This window comes from Micrasema longulum, unplaced genomic scaffold, assembly GCF_059751315.1.
Source record: "Micrasema longulum isolate JH-2025_06_02 unplaced genomic scaffold, ASM5975131v1 h1tg000015l, whole genome shotgun sequence".
NCBI lineage: Eukaryota > Metazoa > Arthropoda > Insecta > Trichoptera > Brachycentridae > Micrasema > Micrasema longulum.
The window spans coordinates 861,770-879,452 of NW_028277223.1; the positions used below are offsets into that span (position 1 = coordinate 861,770).

The 17,683-nt window shown below is 30.9% G+C and overlaps 1 long non-coding RNA gene across 1 annotated transcript in view; it reads right to left on the reverse strand.

The window, feature by feature from the left end:
- The window catches only part of LOC148285673 (uncharacterized), a 32,216-nt gene extending 16,322 nt beyond the window's left edge, over window positions 1-15,894 (reverse strand). Inside the window, exon 1 of the long non-coding RNA XR_015825183.1 lies at window positions 15,811-15,894. This is a non-coding gene — a long non-coding RNA (uncharacterized LOC148285673). The remainder of the gene's footprint in view (window positions 1-15,810) is intronic.
- Between the last annotated feature and the right edge of the window lie 1,789 nt (window positions 15,895-17,683).

The window sequence follows — 17,683 nt, forward strand, 5'->3', positions numbered from 1 at the left end:
TCTGTTGTAATATATAAATATTAATAACTCCAGTTGAGTCCAGTTAATGTATAAAAATATATCATTTTACGCTGCCAGGTATCGCCAGGTATCGAATGACTGGTAAACGCGCCAACCACTACACAAAAAGGCGGACTTATCTTCACTTGATTACCTTAAACTCGTATTACCACAAATATACCTACTTGTTTAATATTAGCCATTATTTACTTTGCACACAAAAACACAAAACTTTTCTGCTCTATAAGATTAAGTGTTTTTTTATCTATAAGATAAAGTGGTTTTTTTTACATTGTGTTTGATTACAAGCCTTCAAAATCTAATGTCAAGTAGGCGAAAGTGAGCATTTTCAACAACTTCTTCTGTTCGCGTTCAATGGAAGAAATAAAATTACCAAAGATGCTCGTGAGGTTTCCGCAGTGTACGCTGAAAATGCTATGAATTATTCACTAATTTGTTATTAAATAATGAAAAAGAATGCTTTTTCATAAATTGTGTCCGTTTTTTTCCAAATAAAGAGAGACAACGAAACAGCATTTTCAAGTATTTTTTAAATGTTTTAATAACATGTTCAAACATACGCAGAACGGTGAATGTAACGTCAACCCTTAAATCAAACAATGACATGTCATAATCCCATTATGAACTTTAATATGTCATTCCTAAAAATGTTCTTCATCTCTGTTGTAATATACTATAATTCAAACTGTTAATAAAAAAATTAAATACAAAACAAAATAAGATCCTTATAAACTAACTTAATAAAATGTAGGAACGGGTTTCTTTTTGTGCTTAAGAGATGCTAAGACTTATCAAAGATTTGGAAGTAAAACGAACATTTTGAATATGAAAAATGTGAGCTTTGAAAACGAGTCTACTTTGGAGTAAAATCAATCAAAGGGTTGAAGAGCGCCATCTTGTCGCCGTAGTCAATTATCCATTTATCATCATCGAATAACGGACTACGGTGACGCAACAAAATTCAATGCATCCCCATACCACCCTTAAGTAGCAAAATTCAATTCACCCCCCACAACGTATTAAACCCTCAAGGGTGCCAACGAGCCAATATATGATTTTTTTTATTTCTGAAAAAAAAAAATTATATCCAAGAATTAAATTTTGCTTGTGTTCTAATCACTGCAAGTATCATAGGGCACTGCATAAGTACTCTAATTTACAGCGTCTTTTAATGATTTGATACATGAAGGTGATCAATCTTACGATTTGTGTGCGAGACCAGGTACAATTAATTACTGTAGTAAAAATTCCATTTTTTTCGACCTTAACATAAATCGAACCTGAGACTTTAAACATGGAAGTGAATGCATCAACCACCACCACTGTTTACCCGAGAGTGGCCATTGAGTCGAAAATACTCGTTTTGGATTTTTGTTTTTCTTCACATTTAGTATTATATTTTTTTCCGCCCGGACACATACCAACATTGTTCTAATTTGTTTTTTTTTGTTTGTAAAACATGTATTTCCATTGACAGGTATAAGAATAAACAATGCTTTAAAAACTTCTTTTGAAAAAATAAATTAAAATCTGTCCCTAAACGAGCTTTTTTCCTTAAACTCCCGGGGAATATTTTTTTATAATATGTTCTTTAAATGCAAAAAAGTTGGTTAAATACAATAATTCTATATATTCCCGTTTATGAGCGGAATTCGCTATTGTGTATCTGTAATTTCAAGCTTTTTATTTATTTATTTTATATCCGTTTATGTACATTACAAAAATATTTCAAGGTATACATACATAACACGAAAAAATTAATACCACAATTTAAATGTTCAACAATGGTAAAATAAAAATACCCAGCAATTAAAGTGAAAAAATGCTTTCCTCTCTGAACTAATACCAGTATGAAAAATGTCGATACCCGAAGAGATACGGTTAAGACATTACTCTTCTTACTGGCATTACCATCGGCAGGTTGGTTCTGCAAGCAGGAAGATACAACAGCTCAAGCTGCCTATGCCTAAAGTAGTCATTAGGAAAATGAAGAAAAATACTCTCCATTATTAATATTTCACAATAACTATTATTTATATACGACCACTTGATGTGTTAAAATATCTCGATTTATTTTGTTTGTGCCAACCCTAATCAGAAGATTCTAGTATGTGTGTACATCTAACACATACTTAAAGCACTATTATACGTATATAGGTTTGTATCACCACCGCAGTGTGTTGGTTGGTAAGTACCCACCAGTATTACTAAAAATAGCCATCAATATTCCGAGGGATGGTACTTTCTCTTTCTTGTCAAGTTTGGGAATAAGATAAAAGTTAATTCAAACTCAACTTGGTACACCATAGAAACCCATTCAAAGATAATGTTAAGAAAATAAACTTTGAAAATTTCTCACAAAAGTAAGAACTAAAGAAATTTGGTTTTCCTGAAAAACACTTTTATCGTTATGTCCAGCCGGTGAGTTTATCAAATCATTTTGTTTTAGAAATTTCGAGATGAATTGAAAATTCTAGGCATAGTCAAAATATTATTAATAAATTATTTTAATACTTGTATATCATAGAAAAAGAAGAACGGTTATAGATAAACTTATAAATTTAAAAAAGCCAGTGACAGTTTTATCGCTCTCGCGATATCTTTAAGTCGGATGTTTTTATTTTAAAATTAAAATGACTTATTTGAGATCAGCAAAAATAAATATTTTAATACAACACATTATTTTTTTATTTTTTTTAGTGAAAGAAAATATTTGCGTTCTTATGATTTACCCAAATATTTCATTGTGAATGCCATTTTACACGAGTTGTAAATAACAATTAAAAATTGGAAACAAGTTGTGGCTTTAAGCCGTGAGTCCGAGACACTAGCCACTGGACCACAACTTGACTGTAGATACGTTATAGTAACATAAAGTTTTTTTTACAATATTTCGCGTCTTCTCCATTCATACAACTTTTAATGCAGAAATTCTAAATATTTCAGATTTTGATATTAAAGTCTTCTTCGTTTGCTGCGTCTGTCGACATTTACATCGCAGATCTTTTTAGTCATTCTTTTGTTGTCCATTCGCTCTGCATTGCATAACTTACGTCACACCCCATTTTTTATTGTTTCGATAATGCTAGTCCCAGCTTTGCATACTACACGGATTGTGACCTTTCTAAATAAAGTTTGATACGCAATATATCGCATTTTGACAGCATTCTTTCACAAATTATACTTGTTGGTAGTAAAAAAATGTATTAATAAGTAAACTTTTGTTCACTTCCTCTTTTCAAAATAGATGGTACAAAAATTCCATTCATGATATCAGTCAAAAACTTAGATATTCATTAGCATTTAGGGTGGAACAATCAGGTGAACGAAGTTAGTCGTAAACTTTATAGCAATTTGCAATCACTTAAAAGATTACAGAATTTCTTGCCAATTGATGTTAAGCAAACATTAGTCCAGAGCTTACTTCTTCCACTCCTTGACTATGCAGATGTATGTTATCCAGATGCTTACTCTGAATTACTTGATAAGTTGGAACGATTGAAGAATGTTTGTAAACGTTATATCTTTAATCTTCGCAAATTCGACCACGTAACCGAATATCGCACGCAACTACACTAGCTCAGTATCAGGCATGGAAGAAACATTCACATTCTATCACTTCTTCACAATATGTTAAATAATCCCACTTCGCCTGTTTTTCTGAGAGAGCTCTTCCAACCTCTATCACAACACGGACAACTTCGTTCTAGTAATGAGAGAACCCTTTTAATACCTTTTTGTCGCTCTAATTTTCTTGCCTCCTCTTTCACAGTAGTAACTGCATGATTGCGGAATAATTTATCCACTAATGTTAGAGACGCCCCTTCTTTTTTTACATTTAAGTCAAGATTGAATTGTCACAATCCAAAGATTTCAGTGGTTATTTTATCCTTCTTCTTTCCTTCCCATCTTTACATAATACAGTGTTAATTTTTTTTATTTTTTAGTTTATCTTTGTATAGAATCATAAGATTCAACATATCAAATTTTGTTTCCAATTTTTTTAATAGCATGTACACATAATTGTGTATAAATATATCCTGTAGTACCCAAAATATGTCCATGTACTTCTAATTTTCTTAAACTGAACGGTTTGGGTAGGTAGGAAAAAATTGCCACCAGGCAATATGCCCACTCTTATATATATTTATTGTATATGTACATAAAATTTTTAATAAATAAATAAAAATATTAAAAAATCAGTCTATTTTTTCGTGGTTTTAGTTATATCATGTGTTTTTTTTTCAAATTTTAAAATAAGCACTGAAGAAAAAAAAATTAATACATTAGGATAATATAGTGTAAAGGGGTGACACTCCATTCAAATCCGAGCCAAAAAGTCATCTTCAAAAAAAAGGAAATGACCAGCGGAGGGAGCAAATGTCGTCACGTACATATCACGTCGACTTTAGCAAGCAAAACATGGTTAAATTAAATAAAAAAGCACGGACTGTTTACATCGGTGTACTCTGAGTCCTATTCAGTATATCGCTCCCTTTTGCATACGCGTCACAGACACAAGTCCGAAAGTAGTCAAGGAATGCTTACAACCGACTTAAGCCCGTTCTATTAAACATATGCCAATTGTCCACAGGTTTTTTACATAAGTTACATCTATTTTAGTTATATACCTCAACGAAATGGTTCAAGTTATATGCAATTCGAAAGAAAATTTTCTATACTACAAGATATTGCATTTGTTTTTACGTTATGTATTTTATTTTATTTTATTACAAGCCTTCAAAATGGAATCCCAAGTAGACATTTTTGACACCTCCTTCTGTTCACTTTCAATCGAAGGTATAAATCGGCTAAAGCTGCTCGCTACAGTTGCGCAGTGTGAGGTGAAGATTTCATAAATTATTGAAAAATTTGTTGTAAAATAATGAAGAAGAATACATTATTTACTAATTTATTGGAGATAACATAAGTAGTTGTTTAATAAGGAGGACACAACAAAAAAATCACAACGAATTAGTAAATAATGAGTTCTCCTTCATTATTTTACAACAAATTAGTCAATACTTCATAGAATCTTCACCGTACTATGTGCAAATATTTTAGGCAGCTTTATTCCTTTAATTGAACGCGAACAGAAAAAGCTGTCAAAAATACTTACTTTTGTCTACTTGACATTTCATTTCAAAGGAATGTAAAGCATTCGTAACGAAAAAGCATATACAATATCTTATAGAAAAGAAAAAATTATTTCAACTGACGTAGGTATGACTTTTATCATTTTGTTATACTTTCGGTTCTGATTTTTAAATTTGGGAATAAATAAGATACAGCTTGTGTTAACACCCAGTATCAACTTTAAACAACTTCTTAGAAGGATGAATCCAGTACGTATTTATAAACATTTTGACAATTATAACAATATATAAAATTAGTTTAGAAAAAAGTTTGTGTCGGGTCGTGATCCCGCGGCTAGTGTCTTGGACTCACGGCTCAAAGGTCCGTGGTTCAAATCCCACTCTACCTCAACTTGATTCCCATTTTCTATTATTGAGTCATTTATAACTCGTCGAAAATGGCCCTGAAAAATAAAATATTCGGGAAAATCATAAGAACTCAAATATTCTAGGCATTTACAGGGCTTATGTTCTGTCTCATTGGCTGGTTTAAGTGGCCACTTTACACACTGTGTAACATTCACCATTTTGCCTGATTTAACCAGCCAATGACAGGTCATAAGCCCTGTAAAAGCCTAGACTTTAATTTTCGTTTCTTTAAAATGATTTCCATCCCTGTTGTAATTGATTAATCTTCGTGACTCCCTGGGAGGGAAAATCCAGTCTATTGTCCACAAACATTTGGACAAACTCAAAGTATTGTAACAATATTGTATGTTTTCATAATGGTAATTTAACCGAAAAGGAAAACAGTCTTCTGATGCCACGATCCTTGGTTTAACAAGCATCTCATATAACGTTGATGACATATTGGGGTTAAAATCATATTTATTATTATACGCGACGCGACGCCGACGCCGACGTGTGAACAGCGAACAATACGAGTAGCTATAGTATGTAAGCCTCGGGGAATGTTGTCAATTTTGTTAGCTTTACACTATTTTTATCCAGCAAAAATACATTGAAATAGTGCGTATTTGAAAAACTACGTACATGAACATACTTGGGTGCACTGACGTACAAAGTATAGACACGTTACTCCTTTGCTAACTACATTTAAAATATAGCAAATACAGTGTTGCCCTCCAAAATAAAATAGCGATAGCGAATCGCGTTACCCATACTATCATTAATTTATTTATTTATGTACGAGCGTATTCAGTCCATTTAACAATGGTAAATACATTTCTTTATCATATACGTGTATATTGGTACAACGAAAATAAGATACAACAACAACAAATCATCACGCCGTTTCCCCGTGGGGGTAGGCAGAGAGGATAGATCTCAATCTATCTTTGTATATTGACCTCTATCATTTTATTTTTGCATACAGACCTCGCTTCCGCTACATTCATACATCTTCTCATGGACGTACGCCGATTATTCCTACTTTTGACATGTCCATCTTCAAGTATTTGATGGACTTGATCGTGCCATGTCTTTCTCGATCTTCCTCGTTTTCTGCATCAATCAACATTTGCATCGTTGGTCCTCTTAGCCATTCTTTCGTTGTTCAATCGCTCTAAATGTTTAAACCAACGCAGCACCCCTTTCTTGATTCTGTCGATAATGCATGTCTCAGACTTACACAATTCACGGATTTCAACATTCGTGCACCTATCATACATCGTTTTACCACACATTTGCCTGAGGGGTCGCATTTCGACAGCATTCAACCTACTTTCATCATCATTTTTCAAATTCCATACTTCGCTTCCATACATTAGAGTTGGCACTAGAACTCCATTGTGAACTGCTAGTTTAGCCTCCTGCAATAAATATTTGTTTGCCAAAGTAGATTTCAGTGCACCGTTCACCCTGTTCCCAGCACTCACCCTCCTTTCAATATCTTTCTCGGTCTTTCCATCCCTAGTAAACATACTTCCCAAATACACAAATTACCTGATTTAGAATATCTTCGTTCACACTGATTCACTGTTCACACCAAAAAAGGTCCGATCTTGTGAGTAAACAACGCGACAAAACTGGAACATTAGTGCACGCTAGCCATAATATGTGCTCTGCTGATCAAGGAACAGCACATTATTATTTTTGGCCCTTATTATTTATAGTAACATATAATTGGTTGTGTTTATATTTCTCCTTCGTCACCAATTGATATTTAAAAGGCTCATAATAAACTGTTGGAGCGAGTTTCTCGCAAGAAAAGTTCTGTATTTGTATGTAGAGATTATAACCTGGCTTGTGTCTTGGGTAAATGATAAAAATTATTTAAATAATATCATTTTAAATTTGTCTTTGCATTAATTTTCTTAAGGTGTATTTTATTTAAATTATACCTGCATATATTATAAGAAAATGTATTTACCCTTGTTAAATGGACTAAATAAGTGCGTATATAAATAAGGGTGGTGTTAAAGCATGGGGCACAATAACCCCACAAAGGGCTGATGTTGTCAATTCGTTTGTATACATGAATATGTGTCAGTCAAGTAACAGTATAAGTTGTTCGGGATATTGTCTTTCTTTGATTTTTCGGACTGTTTCTGACACTAGTGCTTTTGAATCCTTCGATAATTTACTGCCTATTTACAAATACCACCCACCTCTCAATATAAATGTTTTCCATTCTACAAAACTTGAATTTCTCGCATACCTAACGAATCCGTTTACTATAAGTTTGATAGTGGTAATTATGACAGATTAAACGACTACTTTGCATCTTGTAATTAGAATACTTATATCTGATACTAACATTAACCTTTCCCTCACTGTCCTAAAAACATCCGCGAGTGACGGTGTTGTGTAGTCACTACACAATAAAAAAATAAGAGAATAAAAAAGTGAAACATGGAATGTTTATAGGGATTGGCTTTAATTAACCATAATTGAATTCAAAGATGATAATATTTTAAATCTAGCTACTGAAAACATGAAATAACCATTGGGTATCGCTAACGACTCGGGCGAAACGTGCACCCGCGCCAACTTCCCAAGAACTACTAAAAGTAGCTAGTACTAGACTACGTGATGGACTGCGACGGGTGTAAATTCTTTACTATTTTCTTCATACGCAACAATGCGAAGCATTGGTATACTGTGAGTATAATTTATTCCCGATTTCTGATAAAATGCTTTTTTGTGCCTAATAAGTATTTATTATTTAAAAACAAATTATTGCAGTCGATACGTAAATGTGTAATGGAGGAATACTGAATACCTAAACCTAATATTTATAAAGATATTTAAGCTATTAGACGCAATGTGTACTAGCTGCACATCACCGGAGGGGGGGTTAATGAATCTGTTGCCAACTTTGACAGATATAATAACAAACTGAATTGAAATTTTTATTCCTAAAGCCAAATTTGTTCAGCCAAATTTCCAAAATGTTTGAAAAATTAACCGGCAATCTTGTGTTTTACTGAAAATTTTCTCACATTTACAGAAATGGCAAAAACTGAAAGTAAAAACTGCTACAGAACAAATGCTGAGGGACAATCAAAAAAAGTTTTGGGAATTTGTAGCTCAAAAACGTAGTGACCATGATTTACTTTTTAGTTTATTTCATAATGATGTTTACGCAACCAATAGAGCTAATATGTCAATTTTTTATATTATTTTTTAAGAAAAAAGAAATATTTGCGTTCGTATGATTTACCCAAATATTTAATTTTGAGGGCCATTTTCAACGAGTTGTAAATAACTCACTATTAGAAAATGGAATCAAGTTGGGGTAGAGTGGGATTCGAACCACGGACCTTTGGTCCGTGAGTCTGAGACACTAGACACGGGACCACAACCCGATCAAATCTTTTTGCAACTTGTTTATCATCTGTTTATGTTAGCAAAAATTCTTCCTATTCCATCCCCTTATTAAAATTTATTGATACAGTTGATTTAAATACACGCAAAATACCACTGACTGAAATATCACACGAATGATATGAAATATCTGATGAAGTTTGATAAATAGAATTTAATGAATTTTTGAAAGAAATGAAAGTATGACTAAATGTGACTGAATGGGGTGGGGTTATACTAAAACAGGTAGAAGAATTTGTGTAACTGGAAAGTGTGTTTACTAGGGATTGAATGTCTGAGAAAGATATTGAAATGAGGGTTAGAGACAGGATACGGAGTGGCTATTTCAATGAACGCTTTTTTTGTTATTTTTTTGACATTGTATTTAGTAATGTATAGAAAACTATAATTGGCCAATAATTTTGGTTTATTTGTAAATATTTTTTTTTGTAATGGCTGTTGTTTTCTTTTAATAAATAAATAAAACAATCTGCAATAAATGCACAAATGTTGAGATCCGTACATTATGTGAGGCTGATATAGGCATTATCGACAAAATCAAGAAAGGAGCTCTGCGTCGGTTTGGACATGTAAAGCGAATGGAGAGCGGAAGAACGACTAAAAATATTTACAATGCGAATTTTGGTGGATGCAGAAATAGAGGAAGAACGAGAAAGACATGGCATGATCAAATCCAACATATACTTGAAGATGGACATGTAAAAAGTCAGAATAATCGGCGCGCGCTCATGAGAAGATGAATGTAGAGAAATCAAAGATAAAGTGATGTGGCGTTCTATCCTATCTGCATACCCTTTCGGGGAAATAGCGCGATTGTTTATTTAAAGTTTGTGCAAGTAATTTAAAAACTACTTTTGTGAATGAATAAATAAGTAGAAATAAATATATGCCTGGACTTTTTTATTCCTTTCTCAAAAATGTCTCCCTGTCGGTTTTAATAAATTTTAATTTTCACGTTACTTCGTTTTTGGGTTTTGACGAAGAAAAAATTCTGCAGAGTCTGCAACTATTTCGCTTCGAATGTGGAATTCGGTCTACGACTTCTTGGGAAGAATGGGATTACTCGTAATCAAAGTGAAACGCTGACCGCTTAAAGGCGCTTTTCCAATAACGTTTCAGGGTGCAAATCGATAGTGTAAACAGGTTTTTACTTTTATTTCCAGTCCACTTGGAATCAAAAGCGACAGCGACAAGCGAATTTTGAACGTTTTAACTTCGTTAGCTTAACGACTTAGTGCTCTAAACATCATTTGAATAGTGAAAAGACTTCCTTTGAATAACATAAATTTTTATAGGTTATGGGTCTTCTTATCGGTTTCACTAGTACAAAAAAGCAACGTTTTTTTGGTCAATAAATGAGATACTCTTTTAAAATTTCCAATTTCACATATCATCGGTTGCGTCATATGGAGTAATTGGATGGGGTGGTTGTTCGGAGGTCATACTAAATCCATTGGTCATTCTCCAAAAAACAATATTGAAAATAATGCTAAAACTGCCATCTACTTACCCCTCTCATACTCTATTTGAAACAACAAATTTACTAACTGTCAGACAACTTTATGTTAGAGAAGTCCTTACAAATTTCTGGTCTTCAATAAAAAATAGAACAAAACAAAATATTAAAACAAGATATGATATGAGCATAAACTTTGGGGTACCTCTAAGTAGAACTGCCTTTTTTCAGAGGCATTTTGCAGTATTGGGCCCTAGGTTTTTTAACATGTTGGACCCTGACATAAAGACGTCTGTCAGTTACAATGTTTATAAAAAGAAGGTGAGCAAATGGATTAGGGGTAGACCGTTTTATATCCTGTAATTATTTTCATAACTAAAAATTGTGTTGCTTTTAATTGAAAAAAAATGTCTTATTGTTTTTATGTATATTTCATTTTTACTTTCTATGTTTATTCATTTACATATGTTTTATTTTTCTTTTTAATACTAGTATTTTACACGTATCTTAATTTTTTAAAATTATAAATGGTATATTCTGTAATTTATTTTTGTTCTTCAATTTTTAATTACTAACGATATATTTTCAAATTTGTGTTTAAGCTTCAATTTTTATTATTATCGTTATGTTTTCCAATTTATATTTTTGTTTAATTTCATTATTACTAATTTTATATTTTATAATGTGTATTTGTGGTTCAATTTTTATTATTATCGGTATGTTTTATAATTTGTAATAATTATGTCTCATTTATTTACTATAAATGGCATATTTTCTAATTTATTTTTATGATTCAATATTTTTTATTATTACTTGCATGTTTTCTAATTTATATTTATATTGATTTTTTCTAATGTTATTATTATTCTTTGAATTTATTAAGCATCATTTAATGATATTAAAAATATTAAAAAAACACATGAAAAAAATAAGGCCCTTCCTAAACACAGGAATTTCCTAGATAGTCGGGACCTGAAACAAATAAACTCTCTACATTTTAAAACTGTGAAATACATAAATAAATAAATACATAAATAAATAAATAAATCACAATTAACTCTTCTACGTTCACTGCCCCGTTTTCCACTGCGAGTCAAGTAAATTATATAGAGGGTCTTTGTCGGATACTGACATTCATTCTCTTGACCGTATTGCAAACACAAACTGTAGCAAAAGCTTTATTTACTTGTATCACAATTGCCTGTGTCCATTATAGTAGTTTTTAAATTTAAACTCGTTAGATAGTATAATTATTTTCATTATTTTTAAATGTCTGAACTCCGATGCCTTCATATAAGTCACCAAAAGATCAATCCCATATTCATGCATGTCTAATCACCAGTTATTTAAAGTGTATTAACTACACCATATTTATCAAGTCGTAGTGAAAGGATTTTAAGTAGGTAGGTACTATGTTTGACAATTTTAACACCAAAGGTTAGCCACACTACTACATTAATTGCATAGATAGATACTTTAGTAGAGATGGAGAAGTTTAAGAAATTGCAATAACAAATTCCAAGGGGTTGATTACAATAGTATAATACCAAACCCATACCTTCATGATGTCGTCATATTTTGATATAAATTCTCTCAAGTTATTATGAAGATCGACGAACTATCGACACCGTATCTTTGAGTTTAAAGGTAAGTTAATCGATAGCTATCGAGGGCACCCCTCTCTCATCTACGGACTGGAAAAAATCATGTTCAAGCGAGTGCTTTTTGCTTTAATTCGTTCTGAAATAACCTTTTTTTGATAAAAAATTTCAGAAGCCTATTTAAAATAGGAAAGTAAATGATTTAATTGTAATTTGACGTTATTTATTTGTTTATTTAAAAAAAATCAAATCCCTAACTTTGCAAAGCCTAGAGACCTGTGTTGAGTTGAAATACAACATAATGGAATGTGGGTGCATATTACTAAAGAATACTACAAATAAAAATTATTACATAAACATACATTGTAATACGCTTCATAGTATATAAATATATGCAATGTCTCGCAGTAGTCTCTTGCAATGGTCTCTTCCCTTGGACAAATTCCAAACGTGTACTCTTTTCGTGAAAATGGTTTTCGTTTTGGAGAACTTAATATGTTCATTAAATACTCTCGGGGCCACAAAAGAAAAATTTCTTCGAGCATAAGTCGTGCGTGATTTTAAAAATAAAAATAAAAATTACTAAAAAACCTCGTGCGAGCATTTTGCTGGGATCTCCTCTTGTACTGCACGACCAGAAATGTGTCATTGACTTTTTTTTTTAAATTGTCTTCTTTCTAGTACCATTAAGGGCGGAGTAAAGTTTGACAGACAGACTGCAGTGATAGCCCCCCATCTAGAGGCAAAAAAAAATTATTTCGAGGATTAGTTAGAGCGAATGCGTCAGATTATTTGACTTTTTTGGATAAGCGTGGTATGGTTTATTTTTTCCGAAGTGTAGCCATAATGAAAAATAAATATTACCATTCCAATTCGTTTATTTAAAAGCCATATCTTCCCGAAAACTGGTATCGACATTTCTGTAGAGCCAGCTTCGTAATACCGATAAATCGTTACATGGTTGGAAAGAATATTTATTATTCTGCTTTTAGGTTTGTTTTATTTTATATATTTTTTTTTATTACATTTATGAATACACGCTATTTATATGTGTGTTTATATTTTTTTCCTTTATTTAAAATATATTTAAGTATTTACTTATTAACTAGCCATTTGGCTATTCTTTAATTTTCATTGTATTATTTTACTCTATTTTCTTACTTTCAAAAAGAAATTCTTTAAACACCATTCTTATCTGGTTTTGTTGAGTTTTTTCTTCTTAGTTTTATAAAAGCAACAAAAATAAAATAATATTTGTTCATTATTTTATACGTATACAGTATTGTGTCTGTACTCTTTTATTTGGTTATTAATTAAAACTAATATCGGAGCACCCGATGACAAACTAATATATATTTTTTTTTAAATTTAAATTTCATTGATAAACCCTTACAGGTTACAAACATTTAACAAAATATTTTCACTTTTAAAATTCACATTCTACTGTTAATAATAGAATTTTTAACATATTTTGTAAAGGTTGTCTGAGTCTTTTGTTTAGTTTTGTCTGGTAGTTTATTATATAATTTCAGTCCATGGTTTATTAGTCTCGATTGTTCTTTTCTCGTTTTAAAAGATTGAATATGATATTTTTCTGATATTCTCGCATTGTGTTCATGTTTACTACAGTTTTTTTCATGTTTTAATTTTTCGTCTACAATTACATCAGTGGCTAATTTAAGAATAAATTTTTAAGATTCTAGTTAAAAGTGTTCAGTTACATTTAATTGTTTAGTTTGTTCAAAAAGTTCTTTAGTTGCTGTTAGATAGGGAAGGTCATATACTACGTTAATATTTTATTTTGCTGTCTTTGTAGTCTGTTTATGTCATTTTGATTTCCTGTTCCCCATAGTAGTTGCATATAACATATTTTGGTTTTTACATAGGCTTCATACATCAATTTTTTTTTCTTTATTGGAACAAAGTTTTTGATTTTAAAAAATAGACTCGATAAAGTCGCCACTTTGCTAATTAAATTGTTGATTGAATGGTTTATCTGGACAAATATGTTTTAATACTTTGTTTTCTTTATAACGTATCAATATTGTAATCATGTGTATACGAGTATTTTATTAAATAAAGAGCAAATGAACTTAACGAAAAAGGCAAATGAGTTCCCATATTTCCTTTTAAGTTTTGTTACACAGTTATGTGACAAAGAAACATTTATGTGTTGACTTTTTTTTATTGTTATGTAGCTATTTTTTTTCGGTGATATATATATATCATCAATATCTACATTACGATTGTTTACAATTAAAGCATTAATTTTGTGGTAAAACATTTTTTACTAAATGTTATTAAATATTTGTACATTCCCCTCCCTGTAAGTTCAACTATTTCTCCCACAACATAAAATGTTTTCATAACCTAATCAGTGCATAAAAAGGTTGCTTATTAAAATGCATGTCTTTTTGGTTTTATATTTTCGTGCAACAACAGTGGTCAAGGCATATTGATGTTTTTTGTAGATATTTCTTGATGAAACTTTCTTCAGTTCTAAAAATGGTTTCTTAGGCGAAAGCGGTCGTTGGTCAAAATTAAATAAAAGTAAAACTAATCTCAGAAGTTTTATTGATTACTTTATTGATAATTTTATGATTGGTTTTATTGGTGTCTTGACAAAAAGACAGGTACGTCTCGAAACCGGTAGACATAAAAAAATCGGTAAGTGGTGACATTCAAATATTTTATAATGTTTTAATTTTTATCAATTTACGAAAAACCGTTTTAAACAAACTAAAAATGTTTTGTGCCTTTAATTGTAACTATCGTAACTTTGAGTTTGTCTGCTAAAATTTCTTGGTGGAACTGGATTTTAATTATTAAAATAAAAATATGTTTATAGTTTTATTCCACTTTAATTTATATTTTTCACCAGTGACTGGGTTTTGTCGTGATTAATTTCGTCAGACTATTAATTATGGGAATAAACGAGTTAGACTTAGAAGATTTTATTTATATTTTTTTACAATAACAATGTATTTTATAAATGAAATTGGAATAGTATATTTGTATTTTTATTATTATAATTAAGGTCATAATTTTTGTATCTGTATTTCGTCGCTTTATTTAGATTTTGTTCAACAGACCATTTTTAACAATACTGAGTTAAGTGTACAGGAGTTCTGATAAAGCCTTTATTTATAAAATTCAAATGAAAAAATAATGGTTTAAGGGGTTAAAGTTGAAAAGAATTTTGTCCAAAGTTGTGGTCATTATTTATGCCTATTTCGTAAAAAAAACTTTAAAGTTATTTTTTAGCAGATTTGTTTTTTGGTTTATTGGATAAAAACGAAGTGAAGCGAAGATTTGTAAAAAGTCATACTTTTTTGACAAATGTTTATTTATAACCACCTGTAATTGTATTTTGACTTTTCTATATTTTTTATTATCTGCAACTGCTTTGTAACACTTTTACTGTATTATAATTATTATTATTTATTTATTTATTTACTGTATTATTCACTCCATTTGACAAAAGCAACCACATTTTCTAATTTGTATTGTAAAAAGTTTTCGACTACAACTGTGCGTTGTACAAATTTTTTCACTTGTGTTTTTAATTGTAACCGAGTTTTAACTTTGACACTATGTTTTCAAGTTACTGTAACTTTCATAACTGTTTTGTTACTTTTGAAACTATTCTGTAATTATTGTAACTTGTTTGTAATTTTTGTAACATTTTTGTAACATTAATAAGTTTTTTTTATCGTTTGTAACTATTTCGCAACTTTTGTAACTATTTCGTAAATTTTGTAAGCGTTGATTGCAAGCAAACTACTACTGCTATAGGTAAAAAGCTTACTGGATGGATCCATGGTTTCTGGTTTTCTTGCTCCGGATGTACAAGGTAGACACAGCGCCAACAATGACGGATATCATAATGAGAGCACTGCCCATTGCCACGTAGAACGTTCCGCGTGATGTCACTAGAGAATCTGCAGCTAATGTCACGGAGTCATTTCGGGATGGTATTGGCGAGAAACCTAAAAAAACACCAAAATTGTTTTGTTATTTATCTCAAAAGCTCAATAATTTTAAATGCTTCTTTTATGTTTCAGTTTTATTGTATATTGTGTCAGGTTTTTTGTTATTTATTATATTTTATAATAGAGATTCATAAGTTACAAATAACACTATTTCATAAACACAAAAAAAATCCCACAAAGGCGCAGCTTGTGACTGGGTATAGATTAAATTTTAAATTTCAATGAAGGCTATTAAAAGAATACGATAGATATCAAACAATAAAAATAAGTACTAATATCAGTGAACAATTTTTTGTCAATAAAAATGAGAGAACAAAAAAAAAGGATGCTATTCATTAAAAAAATAATCTCCCTATTATTACTAGGTATTTAAAGCATTATTTTTAAACTACTAAACAGGTACTAGTAAAAATATATGTATACACGGTTCTTCAGGGGCATATCGCGAAAGTTCAGGGGATAATTTCCTCATGGTAAGCTAAAAAAAAATCCTAATATTTTTTTTCCAAAAATTCATCTTATTTTTTTTTATTTATTTCAAAAGGGAGTATATCAATAATTAAAAAAAAAAATGCGATAAAAACGAATTTGACTAACGAAGCTATTCGCACGAAACGCGGACAAGGGAAGCGGCTGGGTAAGAAATGGGTAGGGGTTTGTGGAGGGACTGTTTGTCCGAGAAATTGAGGATTTACTACATTTTGAGATCACTGTTTTTTTTTTTTAATGACTTTTTGGAAAAATTTTATCAGGATTTTTTTTAAAGCTTACCATTATGAACGTTCCACTAAAGTTTCGCGGTCTGGCCCTGGAAAACCGTGTATAGGTATATGGTGCGGAAAAGGAATGATAAATATGGTGATATTTATATCTTATATATGACATGTTTTATAATAAAAAAGCTGAAACCGGCATTTGCTACCGCTAGATTTGAGAACATACTCGCATATATATATATATATATATTCAATGAACATAATCGATAGTTTAATATTAATTATTGTATTTGGTCCTAATCAAATATGTACGTACACATTGTAATTTTTATTTTTTTGGTTTACATACATTGTAAACCGAAACATAAAAAAAGGACACAGAATATTGATAAATAGGTATTCAAACATTGTTTTCCTGTCACTATCTTGCAAATACCACCCGGATAATGTGCAAAAAAGACAACTGCATGTCAGACCTTTTGTTAGAATAGACAAGATCGACGTTTTTTTGTCCCGTTTTCCGCACCTCGAAAATCGACTGATTTTGGAATTTTTTTTGGACAGAGTATGAGAATATTTTTTTATTTTTATCGGTACGTTTTGCGTTTTTCAAAAATAGTTTGTATTCCTGCGCCCGAAGACAGCAGATTAAAATAGTTCTTATAATAAACCATTGTGTATAAACGAAACAATTGGGACAGACCAATAATAAATATCTATGGTGTGTAGAAAAATCACTGCTCCTGTGTTCAGATAGAAAATACGGGAATATTATTATTATTATTTAAAGAGCACATTATTAAAATATCTAACAAAGCTGTAAAATTATTAGGATTTGTACTTAGAACCGGAAAAGATTTTGATAATATAAACACATTAAAATATCTTTACACATCTCTAGTTAGAAGCCAACTAGATTATAATTCTCCAATATGGTCACCTTATCAAATCACTTTCTCAGATTCTATTGATA